Below are 15,520 nucleotides of genomic sequence, written 5' to 3'. Positions count from 1 at the left end.
CGGCCTGCCGGGGCTCGAACCCAGCCCTGTAGCTCATGAGACCTCCGTCACCTTCCGGGCATGATAATGGCAGGGTTGCAGTGCAGATTGGCTGTGTGGGATGTATTCGGAGCTTGACCCAGAGCTGGCTCGAGGAGCTCCGTGCACACGCAGCCTCACAACCCCTCGGCTACCTGCCGTGACCCCACAGTCCCACACATGGGCTTAGAGAAGCTGGCGAGTTCTCAGGCGTTGGTGGTGCCCACACAGGGCGTTAGGGAGAGACTGCACAGGGACGGCTATGACCAGCAGGCATCATTTATACACACACTTGAAAACATGTTTGTTCGCTTTATTTAAAAGGCAAAGCAAGACAGACAGGGAAAGCTCCCATCCTCTAGTTCAGTCTCCGCTGCCTGCGACAGCCAGGGCGGGGCCAGGCCAAAGCCAGGGGCATGCAGCTCCAGCTGGGGCTCCTGTGTGGGTGGTAGGGACCCAGCTTCTTGGGTACCTGGTGCCGTCTAGGGGCTGCATTAGTAGGAAGCCGGCCCTGGGGGGGGGGGGGAGCCAGGACTTTGGCCCCTGGACCGCACCATGGACCGCAGGGTGGAGCATCTGTCCGGCCCACCCTCACCAGTGTCTCCTGAGTGCCTTCAGGGTGCCAGAGGCTTTTGAATAAATTCCTGGAATTGTTTCACCTTGTTCCCTCTTCCCTCACCCCTGTCCCTAGGCTCTGGGGTTTTGTTTGCAAAGTCTATTCCCAAATCAGCCAGGCTTAAAGCTGGAGTCCTACCCCTGGCCAGTCCAGAGAGCTCTTGATGACTGGCCAGCCCTGGCCAGCATCTTTTCCAGCAGACTTCTGCTGATCAGGGCTGGCTCAGTGAGTTCCTGGCATTGGTGTTATATATAGCAAAGTCAGATATACAGAGAGGAGGAGAGATGAAGAGGAAGATCCTCCATCCAGTGATTCACTCGCCAAGTGACCGCAACTGTGCTGATCCGAAGCCAGGAGGCCGGAGCCTCTTCCCGGTCTCCCACAAGGGTGCAGGGTCCCAAGGCTTTGGGCCGTCCTCGACTGCTTTCCCAGGCCACAGGCAGGGAGCTGGATGGGAAGTGGGGCCACCGGGATTAGAACCAGCGCCCATATGGGATCCTGGTGTGTGCAAAGCAAGGACTTTAACTGCTAGGCTACGGCACCAGGCCCTGTTAGTGTTTGGTGTGTGGGTAAGACTCAGCAGTTTTTTTGCTCTGCCTTTGGTCTCATGTCTCCTCCAGGAAGTTGTGAATAACAGTCTCTCCCAGAAATAGATGCAAGCACTTTTGCATACATTACAAATCTCCATTCATTTATTCAACAAACATTTGAATATGTGCCAGGCACTGGGGTCACGTCAGGAAGGAAAGGATCTCACAGCCTGGCTTGGGAGGCCGGTGTGGGCCAGCACGGAGGCGGGCAGCCTCAGTGGGCCGGAGTGTCTCTGCGTCATCACACCCCGACCACAGGTTCCTTCCAGTCTCTTCCTGAGTCGTTCTAACTTCACGTGATTATCATGACAGTTTTCAGATGTGTTTGTCAGTTGAGGCCTGCGTTGTGCCAGGCACCCTGCTTCTCACCGGGTTCTGCTGGTCCTCAGGCAGCTTGGTTTTGCAGGTGAGAAGGCGGGGCTTCCAGGCCTGAAGGCAGGCCTCGGGGCTGGGGAGTGCAATGTGTGAATTTGATCAGCGTGTGCTGGGGGCTGAAGGAAGCCTGGTGAGGCAGGCCCAGGGATACCATCAGAAGGACCACGGGAAGTGGGGTGTTGTCATGTCGGCTGTCGTGGGTGTGTTTTGGTGATGGACAGGGAGTGTTCACTGCTTGTCATGTCAGGTTGCCTGGCGCATGGAGGGAAGCATGGTGGCAGTGTACTCCGAGGCTGTACGTGGAGTCCGCTACAGGTACGCATTTCCTGTTGGCAGATCTGTGTGGTCCCCCCTCAGTCCCTGAGGCCACCTGGCCAGGGGCACCTGCAGTGCAAGTGACTGGGCTCTTGGTGGAGGGGTTTTGAGCACACTGGGTTTTCTGTACCAGATAGTTGCTTTCTGGTGATGTTGAAGGAAAGTTTTCACTGCGCAGAGCAGCTTGCTGAGAAGTGGCCTTCTCTGCTGTGGAGGAGGAATGAGTCAGTGTCTGTAGTGTGGCTCCGGCCTCTCCCGCGAATCCTTCTGCTGCCTGGCAGTCGGCAAGCTGCCACCCTCTGGCACCTGCAGCTGCCAGCTCTGTAAATATTTGCATTGAAGAACTGCATAGCTACCTTTTTCCAAGGCTTGCCATACTTCGGCCAGAGCCAGGGCTGTCCCTTGGGAGTTCCTTGGAAGCTGACCCATCACCGGAAGTAGCTCTCAATGATCAGCTCACGTTACGGATAGACAGTTGGACTGTGATGTGCTTGCTGCTAATCAGACATGATAGTGTGCCCACCTGGCAGCTGGGGTCTGCAGCAAGCTCCAAGGATGGGCTTGGGGTGCGGCAGCATGTGTAGGTTTCACATGGGACCCCCTCACTGTCACTGCCCACGGAGTAAGGAAGATGAGGCCAAGGGATGGTGCCTTCCTTTCCTTTCTAGACTGCATGTACACACAGGCTCTGGAATTCCCTGTCCTGGCGGATTCACACAGTCTTTTTCCTGGGTGACTCCTGCTGAGACTGGACACTGCCACACTGTGCACGTGCCTGGGGCTGAGGGAGACCGGGTAGTGTCCCTGTGCAGTGTGTATGTGCGTGCAGCTGGGCTGTGCTCCGTGGTACAGGTCAGGGCTCTGAAATTTTTTTTTTAATTTATTTTTTATTTTCACAAAGTCAGATATACAGAGAGGAGAAGAGACAGAGAGGAAGATCTTCCATCTGATGATTCACTCCCCAAGTGACCGCAATGCTGATCCGAAGCCAGGATCCAGGAACCTCCTCTAGGTCTCACACATGGGTGCAGGGTCCCAAGGCTTTGGGCCGTCCTTGACTGCCTTTCCAGGCCACAAGCAGGGAGCTGGATGGGAAGTGGAGCTGCTGGGATTAGAACCAGGGCCCATATCGGATCCTGGCGCGCTCAAGGCGAGGACTTTACCCGCTAGGCCACCACGCTGGGCCCAGGGCTCTGAATTTCTGTGTTTGCTTGCTTTCCCTGTTCTTTCCTCCCTTCCTGTGTTCTTTACTGTATTTCTTAATTGAAAGGCAGGGAGCAATCTTCCATCTTCTGATTCATGCCCCAAGTGACTGCAGTGGCTGGAGCTGGACCAGGTTGACGCCAGGACCAGTATCTGGTTCTGTGTGGGTGCTGCAGCTTTCTCATGAGCGTTAATGGGAGATGGACCCAAAGTGTTGCAGCCAGGACCTGGATTGGCACTTAGATGACCTGCTGTCATTTTAGGTGGCGGCTTTGCCCCCACACCACAGCACCAGCCCCTGTGCGCTTCTCTCTTCAAAGGATTGGTCCACATGGGTTACTTGGCATGCTTGGCCATGTCCCTCCCTGTCTGACAGAGGGCTCAGGCTGGTCTAGAGGCCCCAGTGTCTGGAGAGGCGGGTTGGAGATGAGGCCTGCCCCAGCACAGTTAATCTTACCAGTGAAGCAGTCGTGGGAGCAGGACCACCAGTCGCTGGGCCTTCCGGGCCCGGTGATACCATCCAGGGCTTTTCATTCTGGCGCAGCAGCTGTGGAGTGAGTCCCGCTTGCACTGTGGTCTGGAGAACTCGGCTTTTATTCCTGCTATAGCTCAGCAGACTTATCCTGGAAGAATCTTCATGTTAACTGAGCCTGACTTACAGTGAAACACAGGTGAGCGGCAGCCCGGGAACCTCTTGGGTGTGATGTGGTGCATTCTGTTCCCCGGTCCCCTGGTGCACGGCGCTGCACGTGGAGTGGGAGACACTGCCAGGCTGAAGGTTGGCTGCCCTGAGGACAGTGTAGTCTTCGCCGTCCACACTGCTTAGTGTGATCTTGGCGTGTCTACCTGTCCTTGGGAAGACCTCTCTCCCTGTAAAATTGTGACTGTTGTGTTCATGTCTCTTAGTTCTAAAATGTCTTTTTTAGTGTTGGTGATAAAAGCTTTTTGTAAAAGAAAAGAACAGATGTGTGTATATGTGAAAGGCAGACGCAGAGCTCTGTCTTGGCTCACCCTCAGCTGCTCGCACAGCGGGCGAGTGCTCAGAAGGGTGCGAGGAGTCCTGTTTCTTGGCCGTTATTTTCTGCCTACCAAGGTGTGCCTTAGCAGGAAGCTGCATTCTGGAATGGACACTCCGCCTCCCCCGTATCCTGAGCAGTGCTGTAACCACTGTGCCAAACACCTGCTCTTGAGTGGTATTTTTTCATAAATGTTCTTTTTTTTTAAAAGATTTATTTTTATTAATTTTTTTTATTGGAAAGGCAGATATACAGAGAGGAGAGACAGAGAGGAAGATCTTCCGTCCGATGATTCATTCCCTAAGTGAGCGCAACGGCCGATGCTATGCCAATCCGAAGCCAGGAGCCTCTTCCGGATCTCCCACGCAGGTGCAGGGTCCCAAAGCTTTGGGCCGTCCTCGACTGCTTTCCCGGGCCACAGGCAGGGAGCTGGAAGGGAAGCGGGGCTGCCGGGATTAGAACCGGCGCCCATATGGGATCCCGGGCGTGCAAGGCGAGGACCTTAACCACTGCACCACCGCGCTGGGCCCCATGAATATTCTTACTTGGCAAAATAGAAAGCTATTCGCCTTGGGTTGTTTTTCTCCCCATAAACCTCTAGCAGTTTTACCGAGTCACAGTGAAGAGAGTGAACTGCTTGTGGGTAAAGTGAACAGCTTGGCAGTGTCCTTGTGGCACAGTGGGTGGTGACATCCCATATTGTGACTTTGGTGTCCCATTTCAGAGTGCCACTCTGCTCCAGCGTCTGGCCTGACTCCAGCCTTGGCTGTGGTGGGCGTTGGGGGAGGAATCAGCAGATCGAAGATTGATCCCTCCCCCCCTGCCACCCTCCATCACCCCCATCTCCCTCTCTCTGACGTCTGCCCTTTAAATATATATGTATTTTTAAAGTACAGTTTGGTAAGTTTTGGCAGTATGTGTGTGCTGTTGACCCATTACCATAGACAAGCCTGTGAGCACAGCGCTGGCACCCATGGGTCTCCTGCTGCTCCACAGTCCCTTTGCCTGCTCCACCTGCCACAGGCAACCACTGCATTGCTCTGTGCTCTGTACCTTCTAGAATGCTGTGTGAATGAAACCACACACTGGATACTCTGCACTGGCTTCTTTTATCTTACAGCGTTATTATTATTAGTTATATTTATTTCCTTGTTTGAAAGGCAGAGTTGCAGAGTGAGGGAGGAAGAGACAGATCTTCCAAGTGCTGGTTCACTCCTCAAATGACCAGGAACTCCATCTCGGTCTCCCACAGGGTGGGATGGGTCAGGAGCTTCTGCCGGCTTCTGCTGCTTTCGAGGCTCAGCAGCAAGGAGTTGGGTTGGAAGCAGAGCAGCCAGGACTCGGGTTGGTGCCTGAATGGAAGGTGGGATGGGTCAGGAGCTTCTGCCGGCTTCTGCTGCTTTCGAGGCGCAGCAGCAGGGAGCTGGGTTGGAAGCAGAACAGCCAGGACTCGAATTGGTGACTGAAGGGAAGGCTGGTGTGCAGGTGATGGCTTAACCTGCTTCCCCATGGGCTCGCTGCTGTTTGTTTTCTTGATGGGGTGATGGAGAGAAGAGAGAGGAACGAGCAGGTCACATCCTCCAGCTGTTGGTTTGCTTCTTAAATGCTGGCAGCGGGCAGATGTGGGCTGGGAAGCCGGAGGCACTCTGATGTAGGGTAGGACGCAGGTGTCCTAACCCTAGTCCTGAACTACAGACTTGAGGAAGTCCTGTTTTTTTAGTTTGTAGTTTAAAAAAAAAAAAAAAAAGCATTGGTTTGGTTTTGGCTGGACTCACAGCTAAAATCTTTACTTAATCCAAGGCCACAAATGTTTTCTCAATTTCTTCCAGACATTTTATAGTTTTAGGTTTTATGCTTAGGTCTATAATCAGTTAGGAGCTACTCCTTGTATATGGTATAAAGTGTGAGTTGTGGTTGTTTTTCACCCGTGACTCTGCACCTTTGTCGGAACTCTCCCACATTTGAAGGACATTTTCTGAGCATGGGCTCTGTAGTCCAGGAGTGATGGCTTCGTCCCCAGCCCTCTTTCCTTTCCCCTTGCCTTCCTGGGCCTGGCTTTCTGTTCGCTTCTCCTGGAAGTCCTCAGCCACTTGACGGGGGTTGTGGGCAGTGGCGAGAAAGGGCCCAGCTGGTGCCCGCTGAAATGGCTCTCTGGACCACACAGGGCCTTGGACACAGAGGCTTAATGAGTTCCTTGTTGGTAACTCCTGGGCAGTGTTTCATCTTGGGAGGTGGCTGTGGAGCGCCAGGACAGACTGGCCAAGAAGGGACAATAAGCCTTCTGTGCCTGGGTGGGCGGGGTGCGGGCCGTGGCAGAGGAAGGAGGGAGGGGCTGTTCCTGGTCCCGCAAGGGCTGTCGCTGTGTCACCTCTTTGGTGTGCTGTCTGAGCCTGTGTGTGGTGTACTGTGTGTTAATGGACATTCACAGAGCAGCTTGGGGCAATCCTTGTGCGCATTCTGCTCGTGGCCGCCGCTGCACACAGCTCAGTGTATCTGCATTTGGACCGGTGGACACTGGGCTTTGATTTGAGTACTGTAGATCCTGCTGTACTAGAGTCAGCACTCTAAGTACTACGTGTGCTAATACAATAATACTAGCACTGAGTACTCTGGGTCCTGCTCTACTGGAGCTGGCGTTGTGAGTAGTTGCATGGACTAAACCATGGAATTTTCCCTCTGTTTCCAGCACCTGATCTGTGTCTCCTGTTTAGTTCCCATCAACCCTGTGAGGTGTCTGCAGCCTTTTTCGGATCAGGAAATTGAGGCGCAGAGAAAGCAACCTTGTATAGGAAGTCTTTGGATCGTGTTTTCCATTGTTCAAGCGTAGAATCCATTGCACGTTTACCCTCAACCTTTGAACCGGATCTGAGGGATGGTTTACGTGGCTGTTTTCTGAGGCCTGGTGAGTTCCCTGCCAGGGGAGGGAATTGAAATTCCCAAGTAGTTCCCTGTCTATGCCTGTTTTGGTTGGCTGCCCTTCTGGGATCTGCCCACTTTCCACAAACATGGCTGCCTCTGCTGCAGCTACTCACCCTTGGGCTTGTCTGCTGAGCTCCTGTGCAAACTTCAGTGTTCAGGGGATGCTGCCTCTGGGCCTGTGGAGTGTAGGCCTCTGTCCCTGTCCGCTCTACCCGACCCCAGGGTACGGACTGCCTTGCTCCCCTTCCCCTGCAGGGCTGGGAGCTGGCCAGGAGGGTGGCAGGTGCCTCCTTTCCCGTCTGGAGCCACGGTTCTCAGGTCATGCTGGTGAGAACCTTTCAGTGCTGCTGTGAGCCATGTTCCTGAGGAGGGGTACCAGTCCTTAGCCGAGTCTGCCGGCGTGGGGCCCTCTGTCACTGCAGGGGCCTGCGGCTGCCATCCAGCAGGAAGCAGCAGGGATTAACCGCAGCAAGTCGGCACGTTTAAAAAGCATCCCTCAGCACTTTGTCCAAACCCTGAATGGCTTGCCTAGCTTACTTTTTCTCTTTTGGAGAAAAATAAGTCTTCTGCTGTGTTCAGAAATATGCTGATCTTTAACCATATTTCAGATTATGGATGAGTTTCTATATTTCCCAAATATGTGTGATGCAACTGTAGTTTTTATGATAAACTTGAAGAATAGTTTGTTTTTGACAATTTTGTTTTTAAAGATTTATTTATTTTTATTGGAAAGTCAGATTTACAGAGAGGAGAGACAGAAAGATCTTCCATCTGCTGGTCCCCAAGCGGCTGCAATGGCTGGAGGTAAACCAAGGGAAGGGGCCAGGAGCTTCCTCCAGGTCTCCCACATGGGTGCAGGATCCCAAGGCTTTGGGCCACCCTCTGCTGCCTTCCCAGGTCACAGGCAGGGAGCTGGAAGGGAAGTAGAGCATGAATTGGTACCCACGTGGAATCCCAGCAATGCAAAACGAGAACTTTAGCCACTAGGCTACCACGCCGGGCCAAGCACTATTTTTGGTTTGTTTTTGTTTTTATTTTTTAAGATTTATTTTTATTGGAAAGGCAAGTTTACAGAGAGAAGGAGAAACAGAAAGGTTTTCTGTCTGTTTGTTCACTCCCAAGTGGCTGCAACTGCTGGAGCTAAGCTGATCTGAAGCCAGGAGCCTCCTCCAGGCCTCCCACACAGGAGCAGGGTCCCAAGGACTTGGGCCGTGCTCCACTGCTCTCCCAGGCCATTAGGAGGGAGCTGGATGGGAAGTGGGAAATCTGGGATATGAACCAGTACTGATATGGGATCCCAGCATGTGCAGGGTGAGGATTTAGCTACTGGGCCGTCCCACTGTGCCCTTGCCATTGTGGGGGCTGGCCCCACTGTGCCACCAGAATGGTGTCTGGTTAGGTGGAGGCTCGGTGGCATCTGTGAGCTGAGTTGGGTTTAGCATTAAGAGCTGTTGAGCAGCGTTCACTGCCTGTCCTCGTACGCGTGGCTGCAGTTCAAGGAGCAGGCAGACTTTGGAGCAGTGGACCCTGAAGCCGGACTCTGTGGATTGGAACCTTTGAACTAAGGACTGGTTTGCTGCATAATGCATTTTCCCTTTAGTTAGTAGGAGGCAGGATTAATTGCTGTCCCTTCTCTGCAGGGCAGGAAGGGAAAGGAAGTAGAAGGCTGGGTGAGCTTTACTCAGTGGTGCTGCAGTCCTGTTGCTGGCCCCTGCTGGTCTTCTGAGTGTGTCTCCCTCCTGGGGAGCGTCCTTGCCCTGGTTGGCTCTGTAACTGTGAGGGGCTTGGTGATATCCAGGAATGGAAAGTGTCTGGGGACCCTCTGCTGTCTTGTCTCAATGTCTTAAATAGTTTTTATCTGAATGTTCTTGGGAAACAGTGTTTTAACATGTCTCTCCTGGAGGCTGTAAGATACAGTGTGAATGTGCTGCTGTTCTCAGCAGGATGCCGTGGGTGCTTCTGGACTCACAGGAGATGGTCTGAATCAGCAGGAGCAGGGGTGGCCAGTGAGGTCCCTCGGGGGAAGGGGCCTTGGTGGAGTGCTCTGTGACAAGTGAAGCAGTCGCTGTGGAGAGCGGAGTGTGAGCACTCCCCAAGTGGCAGTGCCTCGCGTGTGGCGGCTGCAGGTCTCCCTGCAGCTCCGCAGGGTCCCAGCACTGTGACCTTTGAACAGCTGGAGCAGTGGTGAAGATGTTTGCTCTCAGGTGTCAGTGTGGTGTGCAGCGAGTAAGGCCTGCTGCCGCGGTGCCTACATCCCTTATGGGCACTGGTTTGTGTCCCAGCTGCTGCTCTTCCAGTCCCGCTCCTTGGTAACATTAGACCTGGCAAAAGCAACAGAAGATGACCCAAGTGCTTGGGCTTCTTCCATGCACGTGGGAGACCTGGATGATGCTTCTGGCTTCAGCCTGGCCTAGTGGTAGCTGCTGAGGCCATCTGGGGAGTGAGCTAATGGTTGGAAGATCTCTCTCTTTCTCTCTCCCTCTCTCCCTTTCTGTAACTCTTTCAAGATAAATGCTTACATACATACACAGACACATCTCTCCCCAACGCCCCAAATAATAGCTGGGAAGGGCACGGTGAGAGTTTGAAGCCCGCATGGCTGACCTCGGGTCCTCAGGCGTGCAGAATGTGTCCTGTTGACTAGGGCGGAGGGTCTGGCGGTCACAGTATTACTGCTGGCCCAGCAGGCTCGTGGGAGGAAGCTGAGGGTCTCTGTCTCTGTGTGAGTGCCTGCAATTCACATACAGCATTCACTCACCAAGTTTGGATCCCGAGGACTTTATCTTGGATAGGCAGTGGCTGTCCACAAAGGTTTTCAAGCAGGAAGTTGAAATGAGTCCCTGGGTTTCAGGAAGGATTTTCTGCAATGGATAGGAAGGAATAGAGATTGGACTTAGACAAATGTTGATGCAAAGCTTCTGCTTAGAATGTTCTTTGCCTGGCTGGCTCCTCAAGGCATGGAGCCTCTCTGCTGCGACCACTCAATGGAACGGGCTCCTGTCTGCTGCTGCTTGCTGCTGTGTGTCTGGTCACTGTGTCCCTACCTGGAGCCCAGTGTGCTCACTTCACGCCCCCAGCAGAGGCTGCCTGCTGAGGCCAGGGTCTGTTTGTGTGTCCTCTGCTTTCACAACAGGACCTTGGATAACACGCCGTGTGAATGAGCGGCTGTGTGGGGAGGTGGAGTGGGTGGAGGCCAGGCAGCGGGGAGCCCAGCCGGGTTTTGAGGTATTCAGTTTCATTTGAGCAGATCAATGCTGCCCTTGTTTCATACTTGTGGCTATTTGAGACGGGTGGCTACTGCTGTTTCCTAAATAGCCGGGCCGCTGGCCAGCCACGCTGACCACTTCTGCAGTGAGCGGCTGGCAGCGGCTTTGCTTGGATCACTCTGCCTTTGCAGTTGGGCAACTTCTCCTTTGTCCACTGTCGTTTCCCTCTTTTAGCTCGCCCAGCATCGTGCCTGGTCTTCCCCCTTGTCGAGTGCCTGCTCATTCTGTGTCACTGCCAGGAAACGGTTGCTAGACGGAGACTGCAGAGCAGGAGGACTGTGTGCGCCGGCCCAGGACCCTGAAATGGTCTTGATGGCCTTGCTGTGGCCTCTGCTGGCAGGGGGGCTGAAGCCAGAGGCTGCCGGTGGCTCTGGGGTTGAGTCCCCATATCTGGGGGCAGGCGGGCTCGGAGCACTGGGATCCCTTCCTGAGGAAGGGGTAGGAATGTGGACTCCTGAAATTCCTGGACAGGACCGGGTTGAGGGGTGGGGCACTTCTCAGCTTTCCAGGACTTACTTTCTAAAGTTTATATATTTGAAATTTTCAGCAGAAAGAGAGAGGGAGAAAGCAAGCCACCTGTTGGCTCACACCCCAGATGTCTGTAGCAGCTGGGGCTGGGGCTCGCCAAAGCCACAAGCCTTGAGCTCCACCCACGTCTCCCACAGCGGTGGCAGGATGCACAGCTGAGGTGTGGCTGCTGCCCTGCCGGAGGCTGGCATGGAAGGGAGGCAGGCTAAGAGGTGTCTCAACCACTGTGCCCAATGCCCACCCCATCCGGGACTTCTGTAACCTTACCTCTCCCTTCAGAAGGTGATTGGGTGAAGAGGCTGTGTGCGTGCATGCGCTGTTCTTTCCACATTTGTCAATATTTCAGGACAGCGAGTCTGTCTCAGGGGCTGACGGGCTGGTGGATGGTGCTGGTTAGTGGGTGACCCCGCTGAAGCTGGCGCTGTGTGTGGCTGTGAAGGGAAGTCAGCAGGTGTCTGGGGATGGGGCGCACCAGGAGTGGCCTCTGGGCGTGAGTGCCCTGTCCTGAGAAGTGGGCAGCCCAAAGAGGCGAGGGCCTCTGTTGGTCACGTCACCCTGCACACTTCCTGATTGCAGTATTTGTGGGAAGTAGCCAGCCTTCCTGACCTTTGGTTACAAAACAGAACAAAGCAGCCCTCCTGCTCACATATTCCTCTCCAGGAGTTTATCTGGAGTCAGAAAAACTGAAGCATGGGCCCCGTTTTTGGTTTCCAGCCCCTCCCCCAAGCATCTTTTGGAGCAGTTAGTCAGAACTGCTGCGCTGCCAGCCTCCTGGCTATTGAGGGGTGGGTGTTGTGGATGTGCCAAGGAGAGATCTCTGTCTGCAAGGGGGAGGTTTTCCACCCTTCTCCAGAGTAAACCAGTCTTGGAACAATTCAGCAGGGCTCAGCGTTGCAGCCTCATGGCGCAGGCGAGGTGGAACAGTTTCAGGCCTGCTGTGGTAGAGGGTGGGGTGTCTGCACTGTCAGGTGAGCTGATCTGATTTGGGTCAAGTGCGTGGTGGTCTCCGTCACTGTGCTGCTCTCCCTGGCTGGGTGGTGCTACCGCGCATTTGGCAGTGAGAGGCAGGAGTGGTGAGACTGGCATCAATGTTGGTGTCGCTTCAGGGGAACCTGGGATGTAGAACTTTTCCTCTAGGCTGCACATTAGAGTGCTGAATTATGTAATTTTACTAGTTTGTCCTGGTCTGTATGCAGATTAGGTACTTTTTCTGTTCCCACTGCGTTAGCCAGGAGCTGGAGCTGAGATCGCACCGAGTACTACTCTGACAGGGGACACATACCCTTTCACCTAAGTGCTCCCTGCCACTGCCCCTTTTGAGTGACATCTCAGCTGTCTGCTTGAACTTGTCTGTGCGTGGGCCAGGCAGTGCAGCACATCATTCTTAGTGCCTCCAGATACACGGCCAGACTCTCGCTGAGTCCCCAGGAGCCTTTCCTGGGCTCTGCCTGGGCGGTGGGGGTGAGCTGCCGCAAGGAGCCATCGTCCTGTGGGCGCCAGGAGCCCAGCCTTGCTGTTAACGGAAGGCGTGTGGGCTGCTGGCTGGTCCCCAATGCCAGTGGGCCGCCATGCTTCCTGTGTTGTGTGTAAACAGAGGCTGTTTGCAGTATTTTTGAGTTAGATTTCCCAAAGCGCCAGGTATTGCATTTGTTACCTTCTGTTCCTGCCAAGTGAAACAGAAAGGCATATAAACAGCGGGGTGGCTATGGAGCTCGGGCGCCAGCCCGCAGACGATCCACAGCCTTCTCTGCTTCTCTGGTGTGTGTGCTTCAGAAACTTGGAGCACTCTGTGTGTCACTCAGCAGCTTGGTGTTTTAGTTCCCACGAGCTGAGCTGTCTGGAGAGCAAAGATTTCAGCGCTCAGCCTGGTGCAGCTGCACACTGCGGGAGCGCTGCTCAAGCAGGCGGGCCGTGGTCACTGCTGCAGCCTGCCCGTGGACTTGCCCCGCCCTGGCTGAGGACACCCCTCTGTGTGTTTGCAGCAGCATTAGGTGAGTTTGAGCTGGGCTGACGGGCGAAGCAGTGTTCTGTAGTGCAAGCTGTTTTATTCCCGAGTCCTGTGACCTTGAGCAGCATTTGCCATGTCGGTCATTTGTATTTTTCTAGGAATAAATCCACATCCCTTGTCTTCCCCCTCCACTGGATTTCCTTTTCAAATTTTTAGGAGTTCTTTGCATCTCAGGGTTATAATAATTTATTTTGTGTATTGTAAATATGTCCCTGTAGCTATTATTCTGTAGTTTGTTATTTTGTTTAGGTATACTGAGCCATAAAGTTTTCAGATTTTTATGTAGTCAAGTCTCTTTCCTTCCTTCCTTGACTTACATATTTGATAGGCAGAATTACATAAAGAGAGAGACAGAGATCTTTCTTCCACTGGCTTATTCCTCAAATGGCTGCAACAGCTGGTGCTGGTTCATATTGAAGCCAGGGGTCAGGAACTTGAGCCAGATCTCCCACGGGAGTGACCACACTCCCAGTACTGGGACTATCTTCCCTGGCGTGCATTGGCAGGGAGCTGGACTGGAGGCAGAGCAGGTGGGACTCGAACCAGCACTTACAGGATGCCAGCACTGGCTTAATCACCATGCCATAATGCCGACCCTTCTATTTCTTTCTTTTTTTTTTCTTTTTAAGATTTGTTTTTATTGCAAAGTCAGATATACAGAGAGGAGGAAAGACAGAGAGGAAGATATTCTATCCACTGATTCACCCCCAAGTGGCCGTAACAGCTAGAGCTGAGCCGGTCTGAAGCCAGGAGCCTGGAGCCTCTTCTAGGTCTCCCACATGGGTGCAGGGTCTGAAGGCTTTGGACTGTGCTTGACTGCTTTCCCAGGCCACAAACGGGGAGCTGGATGGGAAACGGGGACACTGGGATTAGAATTGGCACTCATATGGGATCCCAGTGTGTGCAAGGTGAGGAATTTAGCTGCTAGGCTACCACACTGTTCCCCTGTTTTTGTATATAAGTATTTTACTTTCCTACTCCATCTGTACAGAAACTGTGTTTGCGTTCCTGCCTGTGTAGTTTCGTAGCATTTTAAAATAAAAGGAATTTAAATATAGTAGTGCATTAAAGGATTAATTCTCAGGCCCAGGGTAATAGCTTAGTGGCTAAATCCTTGGATCCCATATGGGTGCTGGTTTGTGTCCTGTCTGTTCCAATTCCCATCCTGCTCCCTGCCTGTGGCCTGGGAAAGCAGTTGAGGACTGCCCAAAGCCTTGGGACACTCATGTGGGAGACCCGGAAGAAGCTCCTGGCTCCTGGCTCCGGATCGGTTCAGCTCCACGTTGTGGCCACTTGGGGAATGAACCAGCAGATGGAAGGTCTTTCACTCTATATCTCCTTTCATCTGTATCTCTGGCTTTCTGACAAAAATAAATAAATCATAAAAGAATAATAAAGGCATACATCACTCATTTTATATATATATGTGTGTGTGTGTGTATAAAGATTAATTCTCCGCAGTCAAGCAGAGTTTATTCCAGAAATGCAAGGCATTGTGTTAGTTGGAGAAAGTTCTGGCTTGGCTCCTGGTGGCCCAGCCCTGCCATCTGCTAATTACCTGTGTCTCCCTGAGCCCTGATCTCATGAATCTGCCACTGTATACAGGTCTGAGAGGACAAACAGAATTTTTGTCAAGTGTTTAGAACAAAGCAGGGAGCATAGTAAGTGCTCAGTGTTAAACATAACACTTGACTACATCAAACCGAAGACAGTATTAACTGGTATTTAAAAGGCATATAATTAAAATTCTCCAGCTAATCCTAGTGAGAATCTAAATAAATCACTCACGGGAGGCATTGGTGTAAAAGCAGAATTTGTCAGCAAAGCCCAGCGGCAGGCATGGGAAGTAGCCATCCCATCTCAGTGGCAGGTTGGCCCAGATGTGTTTCCTGGTGGCTAGGGACTTGCTAGGCTTGTGTGTCTGTGGCCTCTGCTGCAGCTGCACCTGGAGCAGGTGACCACCTGTGCCCCGAGGCATGCACTGCCCGTCTGCCCTGCCTGCTGCTCCTGGAGGGGTGACCACCTGCGCCCCGAGGCATGCACTGCCTGTCTGCCTTGCCTGCTGCATTTCCAGTGGCTTCTGGCCTCGCCCTGCCGGAGCCAGGAATGTCTGGGGTTAGGCAGGAAGATTTCTGATGTGGCCCAAGGAGCAGTTTTGTCGCTGGAGGAGTATTGGAGGGCAGGTGTGATGTGCTGCACCTGAAGGGTCAGTTGGTCAGCATGGCAGGGGCTCTCGTCCTGTGCTGTCCTTGGCGAGGCGTCAGCATATGCACCATTTCCTCCTCTGCCCTCCTGTCCCTCTAGCAGGGGAGTGCTGGAGTGCCGATGCGCTCCACCTGAGCAGCGCGGGAGGCCTGCTGGCTGCAGATCAGCGCGGCCTGCCGCCCTCGGCCTGGGAAGCCACGGTGGGTGGAGTGTGCCCTAGCCTTGGCTGTGGGCTGGTGTATGTGGAGCCACCTGCATTCCGTTCCCCATGTTTATGGCGTGCATGTCATTCACATCTAGTTGAGAAATGTTTTATGAGACAAAATTCCTAAGGACAAAAGGTGACAGCTCTATATTTTGAAATGAAATGGTAACGGCCTGGCTGTCAGCCTTCGCACCTGACACCCAAGCTGTCATGCCCAGGGTAGCAGCGTTCCCAGGTGTGCGTCACGTCGTTTCTT

At 53.3% G+C, this 15,520-nt stretch overlaps 1 protein-coding gene and 1 long non-coding RNA gene across 4 annotated transcripts in view; one reads left to right on the top strand and one right to left on the bottom strand.

The window, feature by feature from the left end:
- The window catches only part of PACSIN2 (protein kinase C and casein kinase substrate in neurons 2), a 103,271-nt gene that overhangs the window by 11,045 nt on the left and 76,706 nt on the right, over nucleotides 1-15,520 (top strand). Inside the window, exon 1 of one of the 3 annotated variants that reach the window (XM_040987192.1) lies at nucleotides 1,127-1,630. The exons of the other annotated variants lie outside the window; for them this stretch is intronic. The gene's annotated coding sequence lies outside the window, so the exon portion shown is untranslated. Of the gene's footprint in view, nucleotides 1-1,126; nucleotides 1,631-15,520 lie in introns of those variants that run through there. 3 annotated transcript variants of the gene reach the window in all.
- LOC121160980 lies at nucleotides 4,547-11,203 on the bottom strand. The gene is made up of 3 exons (XR_005884602.1): nucleotides 11,114-11,203; nucleotides 9,811-9,913; nucleotides 4,547-4,562 (listed from the first exon to the last, which is right to left on the bottom strand). It is a non-coding gene; the product is annotated as an uncharacterized LOC121160980 (long non-coding RNA).

Source organism: Ochotona curzoniae, unplaced genomic scaffold, assembly GCF_017591425.1.
Source record: "Ochotona curzoniae isolate NIBS_2020 unplaced genomic scaffold, NIBS_Ocur_1.0 contig_1014, whole genome shotgun sequence".
NCBI classification, from domain to species: domain Eukaryota; kingdom Metazoa; phylum Chordata; class Mammalia; order Lagomorpha; family Ochotonidae; genus Ochotona; species Ochotona curzoniae.
The sequence above is the reverse complement of the archived record's forward strand: the minus strand, read 5'-3'. Positions and strand labels throughout refer to the sequence as shown.